The sequence below is a fragment of the Mastigoproctus giganteus genome, chromosome 5, assembly GCF_048544385.1.
Source record: "Mastigoproctus giganteus isolate SK-2022 chromosome 5, ASM4854438v1, whole genome shotgun sequence".
In the NCBI taxonomy this organism is placed as follows: Eukaryota; Metazoa; Arthropoda; class Arachnida; order Uropygi; family Thelyphonidae; genus Mastigoproctus; species Mastigoproctus giganteus.
The window spans coordinates 12,390,091-12,412,741 of NC_143579.1; the positions used below are offsets into that span (position 1 = coordinate 12,390,091).

General features: G+C 40.7%; 1 protein-coding gene across 5 annotated transcripts in view; it reads left to right on the forward strand.

Annotated features, from left to right (window-relative positions):
* The first annotated feature begins 12,020 nt into the window (after positions 1–12,020).
* LOC150085175 (ketosamine-3-kinase-like) overlaps positions 12,021–22,651 on the forward strand; it is a 143,619-nt gene continuing 132,988 nt past the window's right edge. For 2 of the 5 annotated variants that reach the window (XM_090373068.1, XM_090373064.1), the window contains exon 1: positions 12,021–12,177. The gene's annotated coding sequence lies outside the window, so the exon portion shown is untranslated. Of the gene's footprint in view, positions 12,178–12,306; positions 12,530–22,651 lie in introns of those variants that run through there. The other 3 variants (XM_090373066.1, XM_090373067.1, XM_090373065.1) reach the window with 3 other exon arrangements.

A 22,651-nucleotide genomic window follows, 5' to 3' on the forward strand; every position in this document is an offset into this window, starting at 1 on the left:
CAAGCTGTACTGGCACCGCGCCATAATAACGGATAACACCATCCTGCACAACAGATCAGACATAATCCTTGTGGACAAGATGGAAAAGACTACCTACGTGATTGATATAGCGGTACTGAACACTGGCAATGTCCAGAAAACCCATGAGGAAAAAATTAGGAAGTACACGAACCTGAGACATGAGATCAAGGTGTGACCTATGCAAGAAGTATCAACCGGTATGGTACCGAATACTCTACATAGCAGCCTAGCAGCATTGGGTTTCCCAGAGAACACTTACACGGAACTCCAGAAAGTCGCAATCCAGAACACCTGTAGGAGAGTCACAGATTTCCTCGACTGACAGTAACACCAGACATTACAACCACCCTGTGTACTTGGTAGAAGTACCCGTTACGGAGTGGAATCCCCCAATCAGTGAGAAATAATATAACAGCAATAATAATAATAATAATAATAATAATAATAACCTACAAATACCTAGGGATAATGCAGGCTGAGCCGTTAGAGTATAAGGAAATCAAGAAGTGCCTAACCAAAAAATATCATCAGAGACTCAGAAGCCTGTTGAAAGCAAAATTGAACGGAAGGAACACAGTTAAAGCCATAAACACATATGCAGCTCCAGTACTAACATACCCATTCGGGGTCATAGATTGTACTAACACCGAACTAGAAAATATCATGCGAAAGACAAGGACAATGATGACCAAGAGTCGCCAACACCACCCGAAGTCAGTAGTGGAAAGGATAACAATACCTCTGAAAAAGGGAAGAAAGAACCTGATAGACCTGATAGAACAACAGAAAACAGCAATAGTTAACTTGAAGGATTACTTCGAGAACAACACAGCACCACTCCACCAGGCCATAAGGAACATAGATAAGTGGTATACCCTGGGCGAGGAAACCCTCCCGCCCAGACAGTACAAGAAACGAAGTTAGAAAGATGGGCAAAGAAGACACTCCATGGCAGACACTACAATGACTTCCATCAAGATCACATCGACACCATTACTTCACATGCATGGCTCACAAGCGGGACGCTCTTCCCCGAGACTGAAGGATTCATGCTGGCCATCCAAGACCAGGTAATCAACACCAGAAACTATAGAAAATACAACACAAAGGGACCCGAAATGTTAGATGACACGTGTCGTGATGCCACCTGGCCTCAGAAACGATCCAACACATATCACCGCGGGGTGCAAGGTGATCACCCAGACTGAGTACACTCATATAGACACGACCAGGTAGCCAGGATAATACATGAGAAGACAGCGAGGAAATACCAGTTGACCAAAGAAAATGTACCATACTACAAGTACGAACCCCAGGCAGTACTAGAGACCCGAACCCACAAGCTGTACTGGGATCGCGCCATAATAACGGATACAATCATCCCGCACAACAGATCGGACATAACCTTTGTGGACAAGAAGGAAAAGACTACCTATCTGATTGATATAGTGGTACCCAACACTGGCAACCTGTAGAAAACCCATGGGGAAAAAATCAGGAAGTACACGAACCTATGACACGAGATCAAAGAGATATGGCATATGCAACAACTAACGACCGTCCCGATCCTTGTGTCAACCACAGGTATGGTGCCAAAAACTCTACATAACAGCCTAGCAGCAATAGGTCTCCCAGGGAACACCTACAAGGAACTCCAGAAAGTCGCAATCCTGAACACCTGTAGGATAGTCAGAGTTCCTCGACCAACGGTAACACCAGACATAACAACAACCACCCTATGTACTTGGTAGCAATACCCGTCACGAGGCAGAACCCCCAATCAGGGAGAAATAATATAATGAAAGGAGCGCGGTGGCCAGTGGTTAAGACACTGGACTACCAACCTGATGGACCTGGGTTCGAATCCCGCATTGGGGGAAGCGAACGCGGCTCTATTACCCTGGGAGACCCCAATATAATAATACTATTAAAAAAAAACCATCGCGAAAGTTACCCCATTTTATTTACCCCCAAGGTCCGTGTGATGGCTGAGGCAGATAGTGGTCCATCTCGTTTCACTCGCGATAACTAAATAAATTAATAAACCACTGGACATAAGCCGAAGCTAAACAAGCCCACAAGTCCAATTTGTTTTTAATTTTAATTTTTGCAGGCCTTGTGGGTGTTAGGTATCCATTGAAAAGAGTGGATTGAGTCTTGGTTGGATATATTTGCAAGTGGTGCTTTCTGGTCCATTCCTGAAGGATGGATAGGGCTCCATTTGCTGTTGTTTCTATCTGAGCCCTTGAGTCAGCTTCCAAGATCAGGGTTAGGTCGTCCGCAAAAGCCAGCGCCCGGATGCCCCTAAGGTCCATGGGGAGGGATTCATCCAATACATAGTTTCAAAGGAGCGGTCCAAGCACAGAGCCCTGTGGGCATCCTCTGTAGATCTGTCTCTCTACTCTAGAGTAAGGTGCCTGGATCACCACTCTTCTCTCGGTGAGATAACTCTGCAGGCAGTTGTACAGGTTCATGGGAAGGGTTGAGTACCTCAGTCGCGCAAAGACGCTCGGCCACCAGAGGGTGTTGAACACCCCAGCAAAATTGACTGAGATGACGAGGAGGTATTTTCTTTGGCAGTTTTCAGCTGTGGTGATGATTCTTTCGAGTGCATCAGTGGTGGATCAGTCTCTCCTAAATCCAAAATGGTTTTGTGGAGGAAGCTGTGCTGAGTTGTAGTAGATTTCTACCCTTTGTCGTAGGAGCTGCTCAAAGACTTTGCTTAGTACAGAGAGAGAGAGAGAAGAGCGATTGGGCGGTGTGAATCAGGCGTGTGTTGTGGCTTGGTCGGGCTTATCAGAATCGGTTTAATGTCGGCAGTTTTCCAGTCTGTGGGAATGCGGCCGCTTTGGAGACAGTGGCTGTATAGGTCCAGGATAAGATTTGGGGCAAGCTCTGCCACCTTTTTGACTATTTCAGATTCTATCACATCCATTCCTGGAGATTTCTTGTTTCTTAGTTTGCCGACTGCGGAATTAGGTCCGACTGCGTGAAGGGTGCCTCTGTGAGGATGGTGCGATATGTTTCATTCTCCCAGAAGATTTGCTCTTGCTCAGGGGAGTTTAGGATGTTGTTGACCGATTCATTCCAATTTTTCGTCATGCTTCTGGTAGAGGGTGTCTCACCTCACCTCTGGGCAGTTTGTTCATTGTGATTTTATAGACTATGCCCCAGGGGTCTGAGTTTCCCACAGTGGAGACCAGGTGCTCCCAGGACAGCTTTTTCCGCTGCCTGATCATTGCAGTGTAGGCATTCCTGGTTTCCCGGTATTGTTGCCTGAGGACCTCCACCTCTGGAGGGGCAGGGCCCAGGATCGCCTGGCTCTTTGGAATGCTCGTCTCGTTTGGTTGAGTTCTCTGCACAGGGCATCCAGTTCCCTAGACCACCAGGGAATGGCCCTGGTTGTGGGGATTTTCTCTTAATGGTCTGATTTGCTGCGTCTACAATTGCGTTGGTGGCTGCACGCTGGCCAGGGGTTTGGGTCTGGGATTGTTCAGTCGACAGTCTCTGTGCGTTTTATAATGATCGCTTTCTCAAACACATTCCACTCTGCCTTTTCCACAGCCCATCTCTGGAGCTTATAGCTGGTGATGGGTTCTTGATGTATTGTTTTGTGCATGTTGAAAGTGATGGCACGGTGGTCGAATGTGATCCAACCGTCCTGGATCTTCCAGTCCGTTATATAGCGGGCGAGTGATCTTGTTGATAAGATAACATCCAGAGTTGCCTCCCAGAGTGTAGAGCACAGGTTGGAAGGTTGTTTGGACAGTTTAGGACGACAATGGCACTGTTTGCCAAGAATTCCTCCATTTTTTGTCCGTTCCTGGATCGTCTCTGCTCTGGGGTGGCACAGTGCCGGGGGGGAGCGACAGTTTATATCAGCAGAGATTAAAACTCTAGAGCCTAGGAGCTCTGCCAGAACTTGATTCAGGTACTGTGTTGACGGGAGAATGTCCTCGCCCGGTCGACAGTAAAGAGATATGACAGAAATCTCCATGGGCAGAGATGATGTGCCCGCATTTCATTTTTTTTTCATTTATTTACACACTCACATATTATGTACAATCTCAAGAAACATATACAATAATTTATATACAATTTTATGTACATTTTCATTCTCATATATATTATCCTAGCATATATATTTTTGTTCAGAATACAGTTGAGGAAACACAGTACAAAACACATGTGTTGTCCTGGTATCAAAGGCTTAGCCCATACAGTGGATCTGTATTGTATATGGGACCACTGCAAAGGAGCAGCCAATACCTGGGCAGCTGCTGCCTGGTGCCTGTCCCCAGGCACGAGTAAGGAGTGGGTGGTAGATGACTCTCATCAACCGGTGAAACACCACCACTTTGCTTATTGGAGGCTTGAAGTGGTGGAACCCATGTTTAGTCTCTAGAGTTAAGTTCCGGTCAACCCTTCCCCACCTCTTCCATCATGCAGTATGATTGATGACTTTTCAGGTTATGATGAACGTCGTGGCGAGATCCAATATTCCTTACATTTCGAGGGTACAGCTCTAAAATGGTGTTCGCAGGCCGGCCGCTAGTTAGTACACCGGACCGAACCTATTGTTAACTCTTTAGGAGGCTTCCGGATCAGCTAGTGTATAATCTTGCTACCTGTACTCTGCCAGATAGTGACTGGAGAGAGTCCAAGTAGTGTGTATGCGGGGACCAACTTAGTTTTAGAAAGGGTTGATCAACTGTTCACGTTAAAACTATTTAAGAAAACAATCATAATAACATAGTGTTTACTGATTCTACATCTGTTCTTAATACACCGATGAGCCATTATATTATGACCAGCCAGTCGTTATGCAAATCGAAGCAATTGCAGGTGATCGGCGTGTGCCCGGTTCGGGACACGGTATAAAAACACTTGATACTGAGCTCCGTTAATTAGTGTTACTCTTGTTCTTCAGATGGGAAAGGCAGCGGACTTAAGCGAGTTTGACAAAGGCGAAATTGTAATGGCCCGAGCTCTCCCGGATGGTATGTGGTAACAGAAGGGCGACTGTGGCGCAACTCGCTGGTAATTAGCATTAGCATTAGTAGAGGCATACAATGCAAGAAAGCAAGCTTATGCAGTATCAGCCGAAAAAAAAAAAAAAAAAAAAAAAACGCTCCCATTTCACCGCTCCGTTCGTTCCAAATACCTGTCCAGCTCAGCCTTAAATTTATTTAGGCTATCAATTTCCACAACAAAAGATGGAAGTCTGTTCCACCAATCAACTACCCACTGACAAACTTCTGCACATCTATCCTACAACTGTCTTTCCCCAATTTGAATTTATGTCCTCTCAGGTTATTATTCTGAGCAAGAGGAAGAATCCCATCAGCATTGAGCATGCTCAAACCATTCAAGGCTTTATACACCTCAATCAGATGACCTCCCAGGTGCCTAGTCTCCAGACACTGTAATCTGCAAAACTTAAGCCTTTCTTCGTAAGAGCAACCCTTACGAAATCTGCGCGTGTAGCACAGTGGTATCGTCACCGTTCTCCCCACACTGTGTGGAAAAGCCCCATGTTCGAATCCCGTCGATGAAGCGAGGAACTTTAGTGGGCTTTTTTCAATCCGTGGCAGAGTTAATTGGTGTCAGGCGTAGATAGCAAGGTTTTTTCTGCCCAGAAACTAGGGTTTTTTTGTCCAGCAAAACGGGCAAATCGACCAGAGAACACACGCAATTTACAGTCATATTACATAAATGGGTATATGTAAGAGATTTACGGGTGGCCCTAATATAATAATTTGAATTTGCACGTGGAGGACCAAAATCATATCACTCATCGGTGTAGATGGGAGTTCCTAACGCACAACAGCAAGGTAAGTCAAAACACAAAGTAATCTGAGATAGGCAGTGTACGTTATTGAAATCACTTGCAAGACAGTAACCCTAGTTTATATCACATTCGATGGAATCACTGCCTCCTGAAACCAGGTAGAAAAGACTTAAGTTCGAATCCCATCCATGACATGAGGAATTTGTATGGGCCTTTTTCACAAAGTGGCTGAGTTATTCAGTCTCAGCGAGCTTAGCATGCTTTTTCATCGGAAACTTTGGTTTTCGTCCAGCAAACCGCAGGAAATCAACTCACCCAATCCCAACCCAAATGGTTGACGAGTACTGGAAAATGTCAAAATTACCTGTAATACAAGTCGTACACATGTTGTTGGAATCCAACGTGTGTACCGCCTGTATTGCTTGCAAAATGTGACTCCCGGGTGTTATTAGGTAGGTGTTGCAAAGGCAAATTGAGTTTATATGCGGTACAATATGGTCTAAGTCACAGATGCACCTAAAACCCACCAACATGCCCAGCATGACAGTGACGTTTTCGCAATTTATATGTGCATTATGCAATCGCATGGACCAGACCAGTGCTTTCAGGCTAGTACAGAGGAACTTTTATGGGACTTTTTAAATCCATAGCTGCTGAGTTAGTCAGCATCAGGCAGGTACAGCAAGGTAGACCTCACAGGAAACTCGAGTTTTTCGTGAATCAAATCGTGCAAATTTACCAAAGAACACACGCACTTTATGGGTACAATGCACATAGTGACCTAGTGACATAGTGTTTATTGACAGGCGGCACCGGTGCTTTCGTACAACTCCGCATTTGAATCTGTTGTGAAGTAAGACAGTACTGTCAAGGCCAGATAGCATATGTTAGTGTATGTTCATGTTTGCTTAGTGCGGGTTATGTTGTTCATCTGGCCGCTTAGCCTAGGGTCTTTGGAACACCACAGACCGCTAGTTACCGTCACTGGCACTGGGAGCCGGACCAGGTAAGTGGGAAGAGAACTCTGGCTGGCTGACCCCGGGTTAGCCTGAGCTTCCCAGGGAGGGCCAAAAAAAAAAATAATAAATAAATAAATAAATAAAAAAATAATAATAAATAAATAAAAAATAAAAATAAATAAATAAATAAAAAATATAAAAAAATTAAATAAAATAAAAATTTTAAAAAATAAAAAATAAAAAATAAAAAAAATAAATTAAAAATAAATAAATAAAAAAGAAAAAATAAAAAAATAAATTAAAAATAAATAAATAAAAAAGAAAAAATAAAAAAATAAATTAAAAATAAATAAATAAAAAATATATATATAAAAAAACAATAATAAAATAATAATAATAATAAATATATATATAAAAAAACAATAATAAAATAATAATAATAATAAATATATATATAAAAAACAATAATAAAATAATAATAATAATAAATATATATATAAAAAACAATAATAAAAAAATAATAAATAAATAATTTTTTTTTTAAATAGGAGAAGGGGTGAGAGATTGAGGAGAAGAAGGTAAGCAGAAGAAAGAGGGCAAGGTAGAGTGGGCTCCCCACAAAAGGGGAGCCCACCCTACCTCAGGAGGAAGAGAAAAGATTGTGAAGTCAAGTGACCCACAAAGTCAGGTTGCCTAATAGCACGACCCTGCATTTGAAAAGTCAAATGCCAGTTCCACTCCCAGAGGAGTATTTATGTGAGTTCCTTCACAGGTAGGAAAATCAGTATTGTCCTACACCTCAAAGAGAAGAGGTGCCAGCAAGTGAGTGGGTCCCGCATTGGGCAAGAGTCCAGCATCAGCAATTTAATCTTCTTCAGCCAAGGGTGACTTGTAGGCAATGAGCAGTGTCCCACACTGGGCAGAGGACTTGTATAATCTTCTCTTAGGGGATGAGAGGAGGCACATGGATTCATGAAGCTCAAGGATTGCTTGGAGTTCTTGTGTCTATTATAGAAAAGTCCTTTTTTAGGTTGGTGGGTTTGTTAGATAGCTTCCTTTGTGAACGTCGAGAGATTCCTGTTAGGTCAGGATAAAGATCAATATCCTGTTGGTGTTTTCTTTGATTCCATTCAGGATATGTTCTGTGAATTGAGTTTTGGGTTCATTATAAGATGGGGGTGCGCTGAACAGATTTCTGTAGGTGAATTTGACGCATTTCAAATACAGTCTGGGCAAAAGTAGTGAAGGCTTTGTAGTTGGTTTCGTCAATTATGTAGAGATGTTTCTGCCCACTGGGTATATTTCCAGTTCTAGTAATTAGGAGACTTCTAGGTAAATCATAAAGAGGGCAATTATACATGAGGTGAATCCAGTCTTCATTGTCACCACATGTGCAGAGAGGAGAATCGGTGAGACCCAGGGCATGCAGTTTGACCCGAAACGATCCATGACCAGCGAGGAAGAACGAGACGTGATGGCCTGGTGAGTACCACGGAGGAGGTTTTGGTGCAGTTATCATAACTTGTGGAAGAAATCTTTTAGTTGTTTCACCTTTGGCTGTTTGCTCCCAAGATCTTTGCCAATGCTGGAAGAGCTTAGGGTAAATCTGTTTCATTTCGTTTTTTGGATCATTAGCTAGATCGAGTGTTATATCCAGAATGGTGGTGGAAATTCATCTCTTTATGCGGTATGCAAGGCCGTGACGAATAACCTCCAGGTCCAGAGGAAGAGTACCCGCTAAGACCTGCAGGGCAGGATTACTGACTGTGCGGCAAGCTCTAGTCACGGTGAGTAGGATATTGCGTTGAATTGAATGCAGCTTTGCTTTAATACGTGCAATGATGGCACGAGGGAACCATACGGTTCTACGCACTATATTGAGGTAAACTCCTCTTATTATTTTACTAATAGATATAGTACACATGAGTAGAGCCCTCGTGTTTAGAACAGTTGAGAGAATCGCCGTTCTCTCCTTACCGAGTGGAAAAGACCTGAATTAGATGAAGGGAGGAATTTTTGTGGGCCTTTGTCACAATGTGGCTGAGTTAGTCGGTCTCAGGCGAGCCAGCATGGTTTTTCTCAGATAAACTCGGGTTTTTTGTTCAGCAAACAGAAAATCGACCAATTTACACGCAATTTACAGACAATAAAAACCGATGAGCCAAAACATTATGACCACCCAGAGCTGGAAGTAGGCAATCCTATGCCTGGGGTAAAAGTGTTGATATTCTCTTGTTGAATTTTTCAAATATCTATTGATATTTGAAAAATTTTGTTTGTCCTCCAGTCAGTGGTTAGCACTGGAAGACAAACCAAAAACCTGAGAGGTGTGACGTAACAAAACGGGCCATACTTTACAGAAGTTTGTAATTGGAACTTCTCTGTCATTTTTGAAATTTGTAAAGTACTGTTCCTCCCTGATATTTTTTCCCGCAAGTGATTATAAATCCATTTTTTTTCACTCTCACAAAATCACAAAATTTTCTGGAATCATAAGTAGCACGTACAAAGATAATGCAGTATTTCTTTTAATAAAATTTTTATTTTAAACAAAGAACACGAGTTGACCAGAAGCTATTATCCGTGTTGGGAATATGCCTTAAACGTTTGACTGGCTACAGAAGGAAGCTGAGTAGCATGACTCCTAGGTATGTGGGACAGGTGGCTGCATATGTTTTACGTTCCACTTACATTGTGGAAAGGTAATCCATTCAACCCTTAATTAGCGCTTTCTAATTGCTTAAATTGCCTAAAACCAGAGGTGGAAACAAAGCATACAAAGTTAATGCTCTCGTAATCCGTTATATGGAAAATTTCTTCATTCTACACAGTGGCGTGGCTACCATGTGGGCAGGCAAGGAAATTTCCTCCTGGCCCGGGCCCTTTAGGGGCCCGGCGTCTTTGGCTGTCTCCTCTTTTTCCAATTTTCATTAATTAAGTAGGGGCCCGAACATGTTCTTTGCCTCTGGGCCCGAAAAAGGGTAGCTACGCTACTGATTCTACAGAAACTTTTAAATGAAATTACCAAAAGGAATTCAAAAAATTCGCCATAAAGTAGTTTGTTAAAGACAGATCCGACTGTAATTAACTCAAAAATGAAGTAATATTAAAATATATAACTGGTCGAATGCGCCCTTAAAATGCTATACCTGGGGTTGACGCTCCGCTCGCCACACCCTAGTTCCGGCTCTGCGACCACCTACCTAATATGACATTAATCCTCCACGTGCAGCCAAAACAGCTCGTACCCGGCGAGGCATGGACGCTACAAGATTTCTAAACGTGTCATGTGATATCTGGTACCAATATGGAACCAGCAGATCCTTTAACTCCTGTAAAGTCTGTGGTTGAGACGCCCCAGATCGGAGTTACTGTTCCAACACAAACCACAGATGCTCGATGGGATTGATGTCGGGGGAATTTGAAAACCAGGGCAATACCTAGAAGACTTCCTCATGTTCCGGGAGCCAGTCTCGAACAATTCGAGCGGTGTGGCATGGCGCATTATCCTGCTGAAAGACGGCACTGCCAGAGGGGAAAAACCGTTGCCACGAAAGGGTGTACCTGGTCAGCAATGATGTTCGGTAGGTGGCCGTCCACATGGTGCAACAGGAAATTTGATTCATCGGACCAGACGACCTTCTTCCAATCACTTAAGGTCCAGTTTCGATGCTCGCATGCCCATTATAGGCGCTGTCGCCGGTGAACCATGGTTAGCATGGGCACTCGGAGCGGCCTTCAGTCACGCAGCCTCATTTTGAGCAGGGTTCGATGTACTGTGTGTTGTGACACATTACTCCCATAACTAGCATTTCAATTACCGGCGAGTTGCGTCATAGTCGCCCTTCTGTTGCCATGTACCATCCGGGAGAGCCTTTGCTCACCGATGAGCCGTGGTCGTCCAACACCTCCCCGGCGGTTCGTGGGTTTCCCCTCCTCGGACCACTTTCTGTAGGTACTAACTACGGATGACCGTGAGCATCTCACCAGCTGTGCCGTTTCGGATATGCACTGACCCACTCGTCTGACCTTTACAATTTGGTCTTTGTAAAACTCGCTTAAGTCTGCTGCCTTTCCCATCTGAAGAACAAGAGTAACACTGATTAACGGAGCTCAGTATCAGGTATTTTTTATACCATGTCCCGAACCGGGCACACGCCGTAGTTCACCTGCAGTTGCTTCGATTTGCATAACGACTGGCTGGTCATAACGCTTTGGCTCCTCGGTGTACACGGGACCATATGACATTACTCGCTGATGCTCCTAAAACCTTACTACAACTGCTGCTACTACTACTACTACAACAACACATGGATAGATGACGTTGATCTCAGATGGCTCTAACATGACAGTTTTTACATAGTCTCACGTGTTGAATTGCTAGTTCCCTAGGTATATCCCGTTTTTCACTTTTTTGACTAGAGTGCTCCATCTTAATATGCAAGAAAATGGTCTGTATCTTGGTTACTGGCAAGAAAGGTTAAAAATTATATACGTTTGAAATAAAAAGTAATCCACTCCTTTGCTTTGAGCTGTGTTTTTATTTAAAGTGTGTACTGTAATACCGAGGCGACTCTTAGTAAAGTTGCTCCGTAATATGATAATAATACCGTATGTCGCAAATACTGTAGTTTACTTATGGCTACGTACAAAAGGACGGCCTTCGTAGTCGATTTGTCAGCGCGCGAGTGCAGTAACACACGCTATTTGAATCGACCGGGGTTCAAGCCCCTGACTGCTAAATATGGTCGATGTGCCAACCGGCACGGACCAGCGTAGCAGATTAGGGTCCATTTCCCTCAACACGAATCAACATGGATCGTTGAGGAGGCTTCCATCTTGCAGTGGGTTGATGATGGCTGTAGTTTACGTATAAAAGAGAGGCTGTTGCCAATAAGTACACAATAATGTTCTATAACTATCGCACTGTTAGTCTCTTTCCACGAATTTACTCTAATTGCATTGTTTACATTGCCTTTCTTCACTGAAAAACTGACTGCATCCCTTTGATTGTTTTAGAAACAATTGATGAAGTCGATAATTTCATTGCATTGTGCTCATCAGTAGCGTTCCCAGGCAAAATCCAAGGATTTTCTTTCGTGATAGTCGAGGGATGGCTGAAGGCATGATCAAGGCTGCTGCTTTATAGCTTATGGAAAATTACACCCTGCTTGTTTTAAGTTTTGATCGAATTTCTTTGCAGAGGAGAGGAATGAATATCATCAGCATCTACTTTGGGCGCGTAGCTGCGCCTCTAAGTTTGCTTAACAGCCTTAACTTGTCAATGTGGAGTTGTACGCTGACTTTTGACAATTGTTTGGTGCCCCGAGTAGTACAATTTGATTTGGTGTCTACAATTGGGCACTTTTAAATGTTGTGCAGATACGGAGGTTATTTCCAAATATAGTACATATTTTATTACTACATTTCCTGAAATTTCAGTTTGGCAACTATGATATTTATATTTTATAATTTGTTTGAGAAGTGGGATGAAAATGCATGATTTTTAAACCAACCTGGTTGTTTTGTTATTATTATTAGTAGTAGTAATAGTAGCAGTGGCATGTGATGCAAGAAAGCAAGTGTTATGAGCTTATGCAGCATCAGCTAAAGAAAAAAGAAAATTAGACATTTTCTACAGTTTATTCCTCTGTTCGAGGTATATTTGCGTTTTCCTATACGTTCTTTTTATAATTACCTTACGTAATGTAACGTCATTGCTTCGGTTATGTCGTAAGGCGTCATCAACTTTGATAAGGTAACAACAGCGAAACAATTGAAACGTTTATAATAAAAAGACACCTTTTTGTAACTCGGATGTACAGCAATCCTCACATAACACAGTTAGAGAATTGCGGCAGACCTCGAATAATACGCAATTTTTGAGCTTTTGTGCAAGGAAAACTGTTATTACGTTGGATGTAATTTTTTGTTAATCCCCGCTTTTGACTACCTGGTCTCGTTATGCACAAAAAAAAAAAAAAAAAAAAATAGGCTCTGTGCTATTGAACGTGCGGAAAAAAACCCAGATTTCAAAGTTTTATTACTGTTGCATAGCGCGCAAGGCCATCCAAAAGATTTAAGTCATCCAAACCTTGAAGTTGTTCCTACCACTTAATACAACTTCTTTACCTTTAAAACTCATTACATCAGAAAATCTTTACAATGGATTTTGGAAAAAAATTGATTCCGAATCTATTGAAGTGATGGAGGCATGGAAACATTTTTCATTTGTCGACTGTATCGGAATCAAAGCTTTATCACTCAAAGAAGTAAAACCAACCGTCAACATTAACTGTGTGTTGGAAAAATGCATGGCCAGAGTCAGTTCATTCAGGAAATATGGTCGAACTGACAGAAAACAGAATCAGTATGATAGTAGAACTTGCTAAGTCGGCAGGAGGGTAAGGTTTTGATGATATGACTACTGACGACTTTCAAGAATTACTGGTAGAAAAAGAGGCTGGCAAAGTTGATTTGGTGTAAATGGCATCAGAGGTAAGCCAAATCAATTCAGAGGATGATAACACAGATGAAAATTCTGAAGTTACAAATTTTACACTAAAATGCATACGGGAAGGCACAAACTTAGCCAAGCAATTAGAATATTTTTTTTTGAATGCAGATCCTTCGACTGGAAGGAACACAAAGTTCAAAAGGGAGCTTCAAAAATGCTCAGCTCCATACCATTAAATTCACAAATATCTATCAAGCAAATACAAACAAGCCCAAATTACCAATTTTGTCGAGAACAGAAGATACACAAAGTCTAGATGATGCAGAAGATGAAGATATTCTGCAACAGAGAAAATGTTCTCATTTGATTGTGCTTAGCAGCGATGAAGAGGAAAAAAATTAAATGAACTTATATTATCTGACATATAGGTATCACAGTTTATATGAAGTTTGTTCAGTTATTACTATTTTGTAAAAAAAAAAAAAAAATTCTAATAGTTATAAAAAAAATGGTGTATTATTGTTAGCTTTTGGAATGTAATCTCCCTTTTTGTACTGGTTCTTCATCCCATATAACACAGTTTCACACTACACAAGATTTTATAGGAACTTAACTACCATGTTATATGAGCGTTACCTGTATTTTAAAGGAGTTTGTGTGTGTATATAACATATACATATATAATATTGATAAAAATAATAGGATTTAATCACATTACTGAACAACTAAGCAAGCAAGAAAAAGTATTAAATTGTTAAACGGGGTTATGGAACCGGGGCACTACTAGTTATAGTAGAAATACCTGGCAACCATAAAGAAATATAGACAAATGTTTATTTTTAGTGTATTGGGTAGGGGTGCTGACCTGTCAAAATTGTAACAATCATGGAAAAAATGAGAATGCCAGCACAATTTTTTCCACAGTTATTACAATTGATAGGTCAGCACCCCTACCCAATACACTGAACATAAACATTTATCTATATATATACACAAACTTTTATGTTCTATATAGCTTAATGTAATCACAAGATCATGAAATATTAATGACTACAGTGTAGCCCAGTGGTCAGGAGCGAGAGTGCATAGCACGCGCTCCTTGAGTGGACTGGGGTTCAATCCTGTAACTACTAAATATGATAAATATTTGTATTGACGATTTATTGTAAACTCTGCTGACTTGGTAGTAGTACTGATTGTCGTGCTGGAGTATAAACAGAAAATTTAATACTGTATATGTTCAAATACAACAACCATGAAAAATCTGCTTATTAGTGATTCATTATTTCAGAAAAGGTAATGCTAAATTTATGATTAAGAATATTAAATATCAGCTGCTGAGTATTACATAGGGGTCGTCCTTATTGCTAGTGTTAATTCCAGTTAGCTGTATGTCTTTTAATATTTCCACTACGTATGTTCTACATTTGATGATGTAATGCAATGGTGTAATTTTTGCAGTAGAAGAGTAGTGTATTTGCTGAAAAACTTTGCACATCATGGCCTTAGTTGCCTGTGCACCATAAAAACCAAACCAAAACTGAACAGTGCTAAGAGATGGCAGTAGGGTGACTGGTGAAACTTTGGTGTTAAATGTACCCAGTTTTTGAGCAAGTGAAACAATTTGTGTTTGTAAAATTAAATTTTCTTATTCATTTAACTGTTATAAGAACATTTTATTAGGAATTTGATATTGTATTATGCAGCAGCTCTGTAATAAAATATGTAAATATATATGAAATAAATATTGAACAGTACAAAATATATGCCACCATGCAGCACTAGTAACAAATTTCTTACTTGAATTATTTTTTACAGCTTTCTTATAATTATTTAATGACATTAAATTAAATTGGAAAGTGTCTGCAATTCTGCCCAGACACAATATGGGGGAGTACACGATGAGAGCCTTGTCAATCAATTAGACTGTTGAGAGACTGTGTAAGGCCAGCTCATAGGGTAAAATTTTTTTGTGTGGTATGTACTTATTAGCAGGAAAGACTGTTTTTACAGGGATAGGATACACTCAAATAAAAGTAGTGCAAGAATATTTTGCTGATGCATTTGAGCTAGTATTAGATAGGTGAGAAAAATGCTAGCCTGGGGAGATGCAGACTAATAGATTAACAGCCACCGCAGGTAGTGGTATGAATGATTCTTGCACTGCTTCTATGTGAACGCACAGCAGTGTGGAAAGAAAGGTGTCAGCGATTTCAAGGACTACTGAAGGTTCTCAAGGAACAACCAAATACCTGGGTTGTGTTAGGGTAACTAAGAGTATGAACAGATGCATGTATACTTGCACCTACACTAATGCTAGGAGCATCATACATAAAATTGAAGAATTTGAAGTACTTGTCATCAAATGTGGACATTATAGAGATATTGGTGATGCCATGTCACTCAGACATAAGGGTAGCAGAATCTGAATATGGGCAGTACAATGTGCACAGAAAGGATTTTTTTTATTTATTTATTGTGGAAGTGGCCCAAACAAACTATATGGCAACTCCACAAGTGTCTTGTGTGTTGATACCATATTGATAAAGGCCATTCATTGTAGTGGTGTAGATGTATTGTAGTGTGGTGTTGAGTGGCTGGCCACTTTGCCTAGCTGGCAGCAGCAGAGACTACCACCATTTACCATTCCTGGCATGAAGTGAGGCTAAGGATCTATGGGTCTAGCATAGTATTTCTCATATTATTCTAGCTCAATATACTGATCTTTGCATCAATCTAACTCATTCCCTGTCTAGGAAGTGGGATGTAAAGAAGAAAAACAGAAGGAAAATATGAAGAATAAGAAAGAGAGGAGGAGGAGGAAGAATAGGAAAAAGAAGAACAGGATTGGAAAACCTCAGTTCTTTTGCTGACTAAATCCAGAGCATTTGAAAGAAAGAAGAAAAAAAGAAAACTGTCATATTAGAGCCACACGAGAGCTATCTCATGTGTAATATGACCATAAATTGTGTGTGTTCTGTGGTCAATATGCCCAATTTGCACTTTGTGGTAAGGCTGTGCTTGCCATCTTATTTTTGTGCCAAAAAGGAATCTGTATGCTTCCTTGTGAAAGTGGATGAATTCTTGGTAGACATTTACTACAATCCAGAGACAAGTGCTAAAAAAAGAAAGTTACATTAGTAGTAACAAACAATGCAAGAAAGGAGAGATAGCACAGGAGGGGAGGGGTTATGCTCTTAGTTAAGAAGCATATAAAATTTAAGGCAGTGCATCCAGTTGTCTTGGGTGGCCATTGCAATGTTGAGCCAGTTTGGTATGATATAAGTAGTGGGAAAACAAAAATGAGAGTAGAAATGTATTATAGGCTACTGTGATGAGTATAACAAACAGCTCTACAGAGGAATAGTGGGCCAGAAAATCAGAATGTCTTATAAGTATAAGGGGGCCGACCGGGCTAGCCGAGTGGGTAAAGTACCTGCCCGGCAATCCAAAGGTCGCGGGTTCGATTCTCGCCTCGGGCTTGGATCAAAGTACTGCAAAAACCTTGGGAGGTGCAATATGGCCACAGAAGCCGATGCGCCAACAACTACCAAATCAAAAAAAAAAAAGTATAAGGGGGATTTCAACTTTCCAGATATTGACTGAAGCTTGTGGATTGGCCACTCACACACCAACAAGGCTTTTTTGAATTTATTGGATGTCCGTTTTCTATAGCAGCATATTAGAGACGTGAGAAGAGAAAGCAGTACTCTTCTGATTATCAGCAGTGATTATTCATTCATTAAGAATTTGCAGATGAAAGAACTGCTAGATGACAAGGTTTACAGTGTATTGATGTGGGGTTTACTTAAAGATGTAAGTACCATCAAGGGTAAAGGGAAGGGCTTTTACTTTTGTAAGGGTGATCACAGTGGTGACAGACAGTTTTTAAATTCCGTTTAAAAGAAATTAATTCTGTTTATAGAATTAATTCTAATTCTAAGTGACAAACATTCAGGAAGTAATCAAGAAGTAATCATATTAGGCATTTTGTACCAACCAAAAAAATGCTGTTCAATGCTTAGACCTAAATGGGTGTCAGATGATTAAGAAATCTTTGAAAAAGGATGTAATGAAAAATAGTAAAGACTTCTTTATTTATGTAAACACGGGAAGGAAGTATGAATCGTATTGGTCCACTTGATATCAATGGCTTAACTGTTAATGATCCTGCTCAAGTTGCTGACAAACCACATCAAAAGAATTCCACATGTGGAATTCTTGAGGGAATGCCAGAAGTTTACAAATCCTAACAGGGAGTTGAATAAATTTGTGATAACTGAGAGGAAAGTGGAAGTGAAATTGTTAAAGGTAAACATAAAAAAGGCACCTGGGATGATTGGGATTTATTCAGTTATTTAAAGGAGGCAGCAAAAGAGGTAAGCAAATGCGTAGCCATAATTATGACAGCATCTTTGAATTCAGAGGAATCCCAAGATGCTGGTATAACTGCACTCCTATCCTAACCATCTGGACAGGAGTGCAGTTATACTGTAGTCACAGTATGGATTTGTACAAGGATGATCCTGTCTGACCAGTTTGATTGGCTACTATGATGCAATAACAAAGGAATTAGATGCAAAAAATAATTTTGATAATATATACAGGTAGCCCTCGGTTTACGATGGTTTGTTTTGTGACAATTCAAAATAACGATGGTTTTGAAATGAGAAGGCCAAAAATATCAAAAAACTATAAAAAAAATTCAAAAATGCACAACTATAAATCCTGGATATGATGTAAAGAAACAGCACATTCAATCAGAGATGAGAGCTATTCCCCAGCTACCATCTAAACCAATCAGGGATGAGGTGGCTGGAGATAAGAGGAGAGGAATAGTCAGTTCATTTGTTGGTGTATTATTGATGGGCCACTATTATACAGTGTCAGTTTGTGAGTTTTAATTAAAAATTGTTGATTAAATTTATAAAATAAGAGCCGCCATGTTTAATAAGAGAAGTGCAGTGGATTACATCTGGTGAGTATGGGCTTGGCACACCCAGGGTCCTGAGCTGGGTGTCATCATTCTTTTCTTTCTTGGTGATTCCCTTCTATTTCTGACCCTTGTTTTCTCTCTCTTTCTCTCAGGGTAATTCAAAAAGTTAAACCAAGAATGGGAAAATGATGCTAAAAAGTCACATAAATCTATCATGTTGGAAAAAAAGATGAGGTAATTTGTAGAATGGAAGGTGATCAGACACTTTCTAATGTGTGTGTGTGTGTAGAAGTTATGAAATCGACTGTGGGTACCATAATGAAAAATACTGATGAAATGAAACAGTCAATGCTACATGCTATGACAGTAAGTGTGATGCAAGTGAGTTATGGCAGAAGTAAACTTAGAAAAAATGGAGAAATTATTGTCATTGTGGGCTTGGGTAATACTAGAAACCTTGGATTGGTATATAAACTATTTTTGCTGTACTGTGCTCTGTTTTTGTCAAGAGAATGAGTTACTAGCCAAGGCTCTTCTTCTCTTGGACAGTGCCCCTGAAAACCTTGCTGAAGTCAGAACATTTCTTTAAAGCCTATTACCTCTGCCAAACCTTCATGGAAATGGTGAGAGTTTTGGACAGGTCAGAAAAACTATCAAGAATTATTGGCACTCATTTGACATATTTTAAGGACATTAATAACATCAACGCTGCTTGGGAGGAAGTGTCAGTGAACTGTTTGAATGGAGTAGGCACAAACTTCTTTCACAATTTATGTGCGACTTCACTGGATTAAAGCCAGTGGAGAATATTGCTGAAGATGTTAGCAGGCTGGCACAAGAGGCAGGATTGGACGAGGTTAAGATGTAACAGAGCTGTTGGATAGCCATGGACAGCAGCTTTCTAGTGAAGGCTTGTCCAAAGAACTAAGCCAACAGAAAGAGGTAGAGAAAGAAAAAAGATGAAGAGCCTCCTCTAAAATCTACGAATACAAGTGATCTACAGCACAACCTTTCAGTCGTGGAGACCCTCACTGATGAGCTCTGAGATTGACCATGACTGGGAACAATGTGTAAGAGGGAAAAGGACAATAATTGTATCCATTAGCCCTTATTCTGAGATGCTCAAAGAAAGAAAGAGGAAATCTCGACAGTCAACACTGCATTCTTTCTTCAAAAATAAGGGATGATCCTCAATCGGTTACTTCATCAGAGAAGTAAATTCTCTGCATTACGCTACTGTTAAAAAAGATCAATGCAGGGGCCTTACAGTGGTGCTTACAAAAACTTTTGGTCTGGGCTTGGAACATATCAAACTAAATGTGTAAAATTTAATTTTTATTATTCTTTTAAATTTAGTTCGGCTATTTTTACAATACTGTATTGCATTTAATTGATTTATATTCATAAAAATACTGTGTGTACATTCATAACATTCATTTCAGAGCTTTAAATATAATAATATTATATTACTTATTTCAATTTTGAGAGGGGCCTGGAACACAACTTATTGACTTCTCATTGACTTGCTAATTAGGCTCATTTTATGCCAATTGTTTTTTTGCAACAGTTCCTTCAGGAACAGAACCCCATTGTAAACTGAGGGCTACCTGTACTTTGTTTTCAGGAAAGCTTTTGATACTGAGGCATATAAAAACTTCTGTACAAATTGGAGCAGTGTGGCATTATGGCGAAGTTACTGTTATGGATAAAGGAATGGCTGAGTGGGAAACGATAGCGCTTGTCATTGGACAGTGCTCTTTAAAGATTAATGCTGTTAATGGAGCTCCTCAGGGTTAATGCTGGGCTCATTCTTGTTTTCTCTATGGAAACTCGTGATGGGGAAAAAACATTTTTAAATAAAATAGATGATTATTATTTGTACCAGCATGTTAGAAAAAGTACACTGGTGTGCAAAACTTAAGGACCAACACTATTTCTAAAGGTTACAACCTCAAAATCAAACGAAACAGTCTGTGGCGATTTGCATAACTGGTTGTTCAATAAAAAGCTGGTGCACATGCAGAAATTTGAATCATGATGAGAGGACTCACATAAACTATAAAAGCAGAAGTTCAGTAGTTATGTGCAAATTACTGAATGGTGAGCACGATTGGTTTCATAACAGACAACATCTGGATGATTTTACCCGGGGTCGAATAATTGGGAAACTCAAGGAAGGTCGAAATGCGAGGAGTGTGGCATCACCCATAGCATCGTCTCACGTGCATGGTTGGCCTTCAGAATGACAGGTACAGTTGTTTGAAGGACCAGTGGTGGTCGTCCATGAAACACAATGCCCAATGATGACTGCTATACTCCTACAGGCCAAGAGGGACCGATACCAGACAGCAGGAACCATTGCAAACCAGCTGCACAGGAAGCAGGATATTGCATTTTACTGTGGCCAGGCGACTCCACAAAGGTGGATTGTTTGCCTGATGGCCAGTACGCCATGTCCCTTTAACACCTGCCCATCGAAGACCGTTTACAGGGGTGCATCAAACACAAGGACTGGACAGCAATGCAATGGGGTAGGGTACTCTTTACTGATGAGAGTAGATTCAGTCTCAGCAGCGATTCTGGATGTCAGATAATCTAGCGAGAGGTTGGCACATAGTATCACCCTGCAAACATCACTGAAAGGGATCGATATGGTGGTCAAGGTTCTCATCTGGGGAGGCGTTACCTTGGATTGACGTACACAACTCCAGATACTGGAAGGCGGTACTGCAACTGGAGCTCACTACTGTACTGAGGTAATCCTTCCCCATGTGCATCTGTTTTGAGATACCATTGGCCCCGAGTTCGTGTTTATGGATGATAATGCCACACCCCATCACACTGCAGCTGTTGATATGCTTTTGGAAAGTGAGGATATTGTTTGTATGGATTGGCCTGCCCGTTCCAGCAATCTAAATTCCATCGAACACATATGGGACACTCTGGGGAGACGCCTAGGAGCTCGTCCACATCCACCAGAAAATGTTCACCAGCTGAAGATGGCGCTGACAGAGGAATGGACGATGTTATCGCAAGGACTTAATATTGTATTGTTCTAAGTATGGACAGGTGGTGCAAAGCCTGCATCGACATTAGGGGTGGCCATATCTCCTACTGAGGACCACCTCTTCTCTTTGTTCCATATTTGGCAGTGATGTGTCTGTATCGTGGCAGCCAGTGCTATGTTGCCATTTTTGAATAAAGTCCCTCTATACCGTTTTGTTTCCATTGTTGTGTCGGTGTTGTTCCTTCATCATTTCTATACCTCACGAGGTTCCTTTGCTATGCTTTTCCCATATCTAGGCCACTCCTATGAGAAGCTACAGGTGAAAACCTGACTGGTCCTTAAGTTTTGCACACCAGTGTACTAGGGGTGAGAATATTATTGACCTTATCATTACTAATGATTCAGATGATATCACAGGGCTTAAAGTGCAGGATCCATTGTCAGGAAGCGATCATGCCATCATCAGGAAGCGATCATGCCATCGTCAGCTGGAAGATGAAGAAAGATGTTGCAGTAGTTAAAGGTAAAGGCATGGGTTTTAACTTCAGAAGAGGAGACTTTGACAGTTTAAGGCACTATATAGTATTTGTGAACTGGGTAGATTGCTGTGGATGGCAAATACATTTGAATTATGGAATACTTTTAAAGCAAATCAAATCACAGAAGCCATGAGCACATACATACCTTTAAGAAAATATTGCAAGTGGTGGATGCATTTTGAGGAAAGACAGTTGTAGAATAGAAATTTGCCATTAGTCAGCAGGTGGTTGATAGTTGGAACAAACTTCCATCAGTTGTAGTGGAGATCAGCAACTTAAATAAGGTCAAGGCAGAACTAGACAAACATTTGGTGTGAATGGATGGGTGAAATGGGAAGGTGTTTTTTTTTTTTTTTTTGGCTGATGCTATATAAGCTTGCTTTCTTGCATCATATGTCCTACTAATGCTAATACACTCAGGGCAGTGGAAAATGAAAATGATCTGGGGATAATTGTGCAATCAAATATGAAGTTCTCTGAATATTGCAGATAGGCTGCCAGGACAACTCATGCGGTTTTGTTAATGATATGCAGGACTTTTTGCTAGCAGAGATAAGGAGGTGATTGTTCCATTGTATAAGGCAATGGTTAGGCTACATCTTGAATACTGCCTGTAGCTCTGGCTGCCTCTGTTTAGGAACAATGTGGATCTGGTTGAATGGGTGCAGATACAGTTGTGCAGAGAAGGGTAACAAGTCTGGTGAGAGAAACAAAAGGGTGGTCTTACTAAGAAAGATGCCAGTTTTACAAATTGCAGCATCTAGAGACTAGGCACTTGAAATGTGATTTGATTGTGGTGTTTAAGGCTTTTAATGGATTCCGGCAAGCTCGGTGCTGATAGCATTCTGCCTCTTGCTCAGACTACAAATATTAGGGGACATAAATTCAAATTGAGGAAGAATGGTTGCAGGATATATGTGCAGAAGTTTCTCTTCAGCCAG